The sequence below is a fragment of the Bos taurus genome, chromosome 29 (genome assembly GCF_002263795.3).
Source record: "Bos taurus isolate L1 Dominette 01449 registration number 42190680 breed Hereford chromosome 29, ARS-UCD2.0, whole genome shotgun sequence".
Lineage (NCBI taxonomy): Eukaryota > Metazoa > Chordata > Mammalia > Artiodactyla > Bovidae > Bos > Bos taurus.
Window position 1 is genome coordinate 3,651,715 of NC_037356.1, and position 8,060 is coordinate 3,659,774.

Here is an 8,060-nt window from a genome sequence, read left to right on the forward strand (position 1 = left end):
CTGATGCTGGGAGGGATTGGGGGCAAGAGGAGAAGGGGATGACAGAGGATGAGATGGCTGGATGGCATCACTGACTCGATGGACGTGAGTCTCAGTGAACTCTGGAAGTTGGTGATGGACAGGGGTGCCTGCAATTCATGGGGTTGCAAAGAGTCGGACATGACTGAGTGACTGATCTGATCTGAATTGTTTATTTTTGTTTTTATTTCCGTTACTCTAGAAGGTGGGTCTTAGAGGATCTTGCTTTGATTTATGTCATCAAGTGTTCTGCCTATGTTTTCCTCGAAGAGTTTTATAGTTTCTGGTCTCACATTTAGGTCTTTAATCCATTTTGAGTTTTTCTTTGTGTATGGTGTTAGGAAGTGTTCTAATTTCATTCTTTTACATGAAGGTGCCCAGTTTTCCCAGCATCATTTATTAAAGAGGCTGTCTTTGCCACATTGTATATTCTTGCCTCCTTTGTCAAAGATAAGGTACCCATAGGTGCATGGGTTTATTTCTGGGCTTTCTATCTTGTTCCATTGGTCTATATTCTGTTTTTGTGCCAGTACTATACTGTGTTGATGCCTGTAGCTTTGTAGTATAATCTGAAGTCAGGAAGGTTGATTCCTGTAGCTCCATTCTTCTTTCTCAAGACTGCTTTGGTTTTTTGGTGTCTTTTGTGTTTCCATATGAATTGTGAAATGTTTTGGTCTAGTTCTGTGAAAGATACTGTTGGTAATTTGATAGGGATTGCACTGAATCTGTAGATTGCTTTTGGTAGTATAGTCATTTTCATAGTATTGGTTCTTCCTACCCAGGAACATGGAATATCTTTCCATCTGTTTATGTCATCTTTGATTTCTTTCGTTAGTGTCTTATAATTTCCTGTGTTCAGTTCTTTTGTCTCCTTAGGTAAGTTTCTTCCTAGATATTTAATTCTTTTTGTTGCAGTGGTGAATGGGATTGATTTCTTAATTTCTCTGATTTTTCATTGTTGGTATATAGAAATGCAAGTGATTTCTGTGTATTGATTTTGTATGCTGAAACTTTGCTAAATTCAGTAATTCACTCTAGTAATTTTCTGATGTTATCTTTAGGGTTTTCTATGTACAGTAACATGTCATCTGCAAACTGTGAGAGGTTTAGTTCTTCTTTTCTCTTCTGGATTCCTTTTATTTCTTTTTCTTCTCTGATTGCTGTAGCTAGGTCTTCCAGAACTATGTTGAATAATAGTGGTGAAAGTGGATACCCTTGTCTTGTTCCTGATCTTAGGGGGGATGCTTTCCATTTTTCACCATTAAGAATAATATTTGCTGTAGGCTTATTATATATGCCCTTTACTATGTTGAGGTAGGTTCCTTCTGTGTCCATTTTTTGAACAGTTTTAATCATAAATGGGTGCTGGATTTTGTCAAAGTTTTTTCTGCATCTATTGAGATTATCATATGGTTTTTATCTTTCAATTTGTTAATTTGGTGTATCACATTGATTGATTTGCATATATTGAAGAATCCTTGCATCCCTGGAATAAACCCAACTTGATCATGGTGTATGAGCTTTTTGATGTGTTGCTGAATTCTGTTTGCTAAAATTTTGTTGAGGATTTTTGTATCTATGTTCATCAGTGATACTGACCTGTAGTTTTCTTTGTGTGTGTTGTCTTTGTCTGATTTTGGTATCAGGGTGATGGTGACCTTGTAAAATGAGTTTGGAAGTGTTCCTTACTCTGCAAGTTTTTTAAAGAGTTTTAGAAGGAAAGGCATTAGCTCTTCTCTAAATGTTTGATAGAAATTTCCCGTGAAGCCATCTGGTCCCAGGCTTTCATTTTTGGGGAGATTTTGGGTCACAGCTTCAATTTCAGTGCTTGTAATTGGGTTGTTCATTATTTATATTTCTTCCTGGTTCAGTCTTGGAAGATTGAACTTTTCCAAGAATCTGTCCACTTATTCCAGATTTTACAATTTATTGCCATATAGTTGTTCACAATAAGTAAGTAAGTGTTAGTCACTCAGTCATATCTGATTTACTACCCCATGGACTGCAGCCCATAAGGCTCCTCTGTCCATGAGATTTTCCAGGCAAGGAGACTGGAGTGGGTTGCCATTTCCTTCTCCAGGGGATCCTCCCAACTCAGGGATCAAACCCAGGTCTTCTGCACTGCAGGCAGTTTCTTTACTGACTGAACTACAAAGGAATCCTTTGTATTTCTGCATTGTCTGTTATAACCTCTCCTTTTAAATTTCTAATTATATTGATCTGATTCTTCTCTCTTTTTCTTCTTGATGAGTCTGGCTAAAGGTTTGTAAATTTTGTTTATCTTCTCAAAGGACCAGTTTTTAATTTTATTAATATTTACTATTGTTTCTTTCATTTCTTTTTATTTATTTCTGCTCAGATCTTTATAATTTCTTTCCTTATACTAATTTTAAGTGTTTTTTTCCTTCTTTTTCCAGTTATTTTAGGTGTAAAATTATGTTGTCTAGTTGATGTTTTTCTTCTTTCTTGAGGTAGGACTGTTTTGCTATAAACTTCCCTCTTAGAACGGCTTTTGCTGCATCCCATAGGTTTTAGTAGTCATGTTTTCATTGTCATTTGTTTCTAGAAATTTTTTATTTCCCCTTTGATTTCTTCAGTAACTTGTTGGTTATTTAGAATCGTGTTGTTTAATCTTCATATGTTTGGGTTTCTTACAATTTTTTTCTTTTAATTGATATCTAGTCCCATAGTATTGTGGTTAGAGAATATGCATGATATGATTTCAATTTTCTTAAATTTACTAAGGGTTGATCTGTGACCAAAGGTGTGGTCTATCCTGGAGAATGTTTTATGTGCACTTGAGAAGAAGGTGTATTCTTCTGCATTTGGATAGAATGCCCTGAAGATATCAATGAGATTGATCTCATACAATGTATCACTTAAGATTTCTGTGTCCTTATTAACTTTCTGTGTTGATGATCTGTCCATTGGTCTGAGTGGGGTGTTAAAGGCTCCTACTATTATCATGTTACTGTCATTTCTTCTTTTATGTCTGTTAGTGTTTGTCTTATGTACCGAGGTGTTCCTTTTTGAATGCATAGATATTTACAATTGTGCTGTCTTCCTCTTGGATTGATTCCTTGATCATTATGTAGTGTCCTTCCTTATCTCTTATATTCTTCTTTATTTTAAGGTCTATTTTGTCAAATATGAGGATTGCTACTCCAGCTTTCTTTTGCTTCCCATTTGTATGGAATATATTTTTCCTTCCTCTCACTCTCAGTCTGTATGTGTCTTGAGGTTTGAAGTGGGTTTCTTGTAAACAGCATATATATGGGTCTTGTTTTTGGATCCGTTCAGCCAGTCTGTGTCTTTTTCTTGGAGAATTTAATTCATTTATGTTTAAAGTAATTATTGATATATATGTTCCTATTGCCATTTTCCTAATTGTTTGGGGTTGATTTTGTAGATCTTTTTTCTCCTCTGGTATTTCTTGACTATATAAGTCCCGTTAACATTTGTTGTAAAGCTGGTTTGGTGGTACTGAATTCTCTTAACTTTTGCTTATCTGAAAATCTTTTTTATTTCTCCATCAATTTTGAATGAAATCCTTGCCTGGTACAGTGGTCTTGGTTGTAGATTTTCCCCTTTCAGCCCTTTAAATATGTGCTGCCATTCCCTTCTGGCCTGCAGAGTTTCTGCTGAAAGATCAGCTATTAAACATATGGGGTTTCCCTTGCATGCTACTTATTGCTTCTCCCTTGCTGCTTTTAAGATTCTTTATGTTTAATCTTTGTTATTTTGATTAGTATGTGTCTTGGTGTGTTGCTCCTTGGGTTTATCCTATATGGGGCTCTTTGTATCTCTTAGGCTTGATTGACTGTTTCCTTATCCATTGGGGGAAATTTTTGAGTATAATGTCTTCAAAAAAATTCTCATACCCTTTCTTTTTCTCTTCTTCTTCTGGGACCCCCATAATCCAAATGTTGGTGCATTTGATATTGAACCAGAGGTCTCTGAGCCTATCCTCAGTTCTTTTAATTATTTTTACTTTATTCTGTTCTTCAGAAGTTATTTTCACCATTTTACCTTCCAGCTCACTGATTCGTCCTTATGCTTCAGATATTCTGCTATTGATTCCTTCTGGAGTATTTTTAAATTTCGGTAATTGTGTTGTTTGTCACTGTATGTTTAATTCTTCTAGGTCTTTGTTAATTGATTCTTGCATTTTCTCCATTCTGTTTTCAAGGTTTTTGATAATCTTTACTATCATTATTCTGAATTCTTTTTCAGTTAGTTTGCCTATTTCCTCTTCATTTTTTGGGACTTCTGTGTTTCTAGTTTGTTCTTTCATTTGTGTAGCATTTCTCTGCCTTTTAATTTTTTTTTAAACTTATTGTGTTTGAGGCTTCCTTTTCCCAGGCTTCAAGGTTGAATTCTTTCTTCCTTTTGGTTTCTGCCTCTCTAAGGTTGGTCCAGTGGTTTGTGTAAGGTTTGTATAGGGTGAGATTTGTGCTGAGTTTTTGTTTGTTTAAACCAAAATTAAAAGACGTTTACTCCTTGGAAGAAAAGTTATGACCAACCTAGAGAGCATATTGAAAAGCAGAGACACTACTTTGCCAACAAAGATCCGTCTAGTCAAGGCTATGGTTTTTCCTGTGGTCATGTATGGATGTGAGAGTTGGACTGTGAAGAAAGCTGAGCGCCGAAGAATTGATGCTTTTGAACTGTGGTGTTGGAGAAGACTCTTGAGAGTCCCTTGGACTGCAAGGAGATCCAACCAGTCCATTCTGAAGGAGGTCGGCCCTGGGATTTCATTGGAGGGAATGATGCTAAAGCTGAAACTCCAGTACTTTGGCCACCTTGTGCAAAGAGTTGACTCATTGGAAAAGACTCTGATGCTGGGAGGGATTGAGGGCAGGAGGAGAAGGGGACGACAGAGAATGAGATGGCTGGATGGCATCACTGACTCGACGGATGTGAGTTTGAGTGAACTCCGGGAGTTGGTAATGGACAGGGAGGCCTGGCGTGCTGCGATTCATGGGGTCGCAAAGAGTCGGACACGACTGAGTGACTGAACTGAACTTTGTTTGTTTGCTTGTTTTTCTTCTGATGGGCAAAGCTGAGTGAGGTGGTAATCCTGTCTGCTGATGATTGGGTTTGTATTTTTGTTTGTTGTCTAGATGAGGATTCCTGCACAGGGTGCTACTGATGGTTAGGTGATGCTGGGTCTTGTATTCAAGTGGGTTCCTTTGTGTGCATTCTCACTATTTGATACTCTGTAGGGTTAATTCTCTGGTATTCTAGGGTCATGGAGTCAGTTCTCCCCCTGCAAAGGCTTAGGGTTTGATCTCCTACCTGTGTTCTTCTGTTTTCCAGTAGGTGGCTCAGTAATAAAGAATCCACCTGGGAGGGTTGTTGCACAGGTCTCACACTTTCATCCAGGAAAGCACTTGGAACAGTGGCCTCAGCCCCTGTGGCTCCTCCTTCAGCTCCTGCCTCAGCTCCTGCACAGCACTAACCACCAGGCATCCCAGTGGTGCAGGATGTCTATGTCACTGTTTTGTCATGCCCACTGTTCTTTCACTGTTTGGAGAAATAGAAATGTGAATAAGAACTCACCTTGGGACCAGTTTTTTTTTCTTCTTCTTCTTCTTTTTTCTGATGATTTTCTAGAGATATTTACTTGCATTCTGTAATCTGAGTTGAAAGCATTTAAAAATATATATGTATTTACTAAGTCAACATTTGTTGATGAAGTTGTCAGACATGGCTCCTGCCCTTATAGGAATTTGTAATCTATCAAGAGAGATGAATATTAAAGAAAAATACATACTATTGTGTATATTGCATATACACAATACTTTACTGAATGGGCAGATCTTGGTTGGACACATTAGAGTATAGCTTTATTTTTCTTTCACTAGTGACATTAAACATATTCTGATGAACCAAACTTCTCAGTCATTGATAAGAACATCTCAAGAAGATCCATAAATTTCACGTCTCTTTGAGCTAGAATAGTCTTATTTTATACATTAGAACATCTGATCCAGTCAAAATCTCAAATTCAGTTCAAATTCTCATATCTAATATTACAGGTAATAAAATATCTCTTCTTTTTTTTTCACTCGTGCTTTATTTTTTTAAATTTCCTTTTCTGCTTCTGGATCCTCTCAGGCCTAAACTAGGGAAAAGAGAATTTAAAGGGGAGGATCAACATCTTCAGTGACTACAGCTATTGTAATTGAGCCTTTGGGATCCTCTCCCTTGTGGATTAGTGGTAAAGAACCCTCCTGCCAATGCAGGAGACTCAACTTCCACTGCTGGGTCAGAAAGATTCCCTAGAGGAGGGAATGGCAGCCCACTCAAATATATTTGCCTGGGAAATCTCCTGGACAGAGGAGGCTGGCAGGCTGCAGTCCATGCAGTCACAAAAGAGTCCTGCATGACTTAGCATGCACATCATGGAGATTGTTTCTGGCTATTTGTGACCCTATGGACCATTGTACACTAGGCTCCTCTCTCCATAGGATTCTCTAGGCAAGAATATTGGAATTGGTTGCCATGCCCTCCTCTTGTATCTCTTGCATTGGCAGGTGAGTTCTTTATCCTTAGCTCCATCTGGTAAGCCCAGTTTATGGAGATACTTTTCCCCAAAGAAGATTTTGCTTGCTTCTTCCAGGAGAGTATAACCAATACAGGACTTCTTGAGCTCCTTTCAATGTTAAAAGTGTCAGGTTTAGCTCATTTGGCTTTCAGAGGCTTTTTAAACACCACCTGTAATTCTGATTTCAGCTCACATTATTTTCTGTTTGTTTCATTTGTTTGCTATTAGATATAGGTCTTATACCCCAATGTTCATTGCACCACTGTTTACAATAGCCAGGACATGGAAGTAACCTAGATGTCCATCAGCAGACGAATGGATAAGAAAACTGTGGTATATATACACAATGGAATATTACTCAGCCATTAAAAGGAATGCATTTGAATCAGTTCTAATGAGGTGGATGAAACTGGAGCCTATTATACAGAGTGAAGTAAGTCAGAAAGAAAAACACCAATACAGTATACTAACACATATATGTGGAATTTAGAAAGATGGTAACAATGACCCTATATATGAGACAGCAAAAGAGACACAGATGTAAAGAACAGTCTTTTGGACTCTGTGGGAGAAGGTGAGGGTGGGATGATTTGAGAGAATAGCATCGAAACATGTATATTATCATATATGAAATACATTGCCAATTCAGGTTCAGTGCATGAGACAGGGTGCTCAGGGCTTTTGCACTGGGATGACCCTGAGGGATGGGATGGGGAGGGAGGTAAGAGGGGGGTTCAGGATGGGGAACACATGTACACCCATGGCTGATTCATGTCAGTGTATGGCAAGAACCATAACAATATTGTAAAGTAATTAGCCTCAAATTAAAAAAAATAAATTAATTTAAAAAAAGAATGTTACATAAATGGGAAAAAAAAAGAAAAGCATTTTTAAAGTGTATTTCATTAATGATTCATTTGTATTGCAGTACATGTTGCCTTCTAAGTATATAATCTCTTTAATCTTGGAAATCATCAAATGATCTTTTAACTCCACATTTTGACTTGGAATTATGGAACAAACACTACTCCTTTACAGAGAAGGAAGAAAATCTATGCTCATTGGGTCTTAAAATATTTTTCCCCCCTTTATTTCTTTTCTTCCTCTACTTTTTGCCCCTAGAGTTTGGTGAAAAATGTTGATGGCTGAAGAACTAATATTAATATTTTTAATATGTCCTGAAATTTCCTTTAGAATGTAAGGGTACAGTACCCTATGTTCATATCCAGGCTTCAACTGAAACTTCATGGTAAGTACCATTGAACATCATTTTATATTTTAATGTCACAAAGGTTCTGTGAAATATTGTAATGAGAAAGATTTAATTTACGTTGTGAGGCTAGAAAAAGACTTTCTCAAGAACTAACATTTGATTTGAGAGATGAAAGGTGATTTAGAGTTATCTGGGGAGTCTAGTCAAGGCTATGGTTTTTCCAGTGGTCATGTATGGATGTGACAGTTGGACTGTGAAGAAGGCTGAGCACCGAAGAAT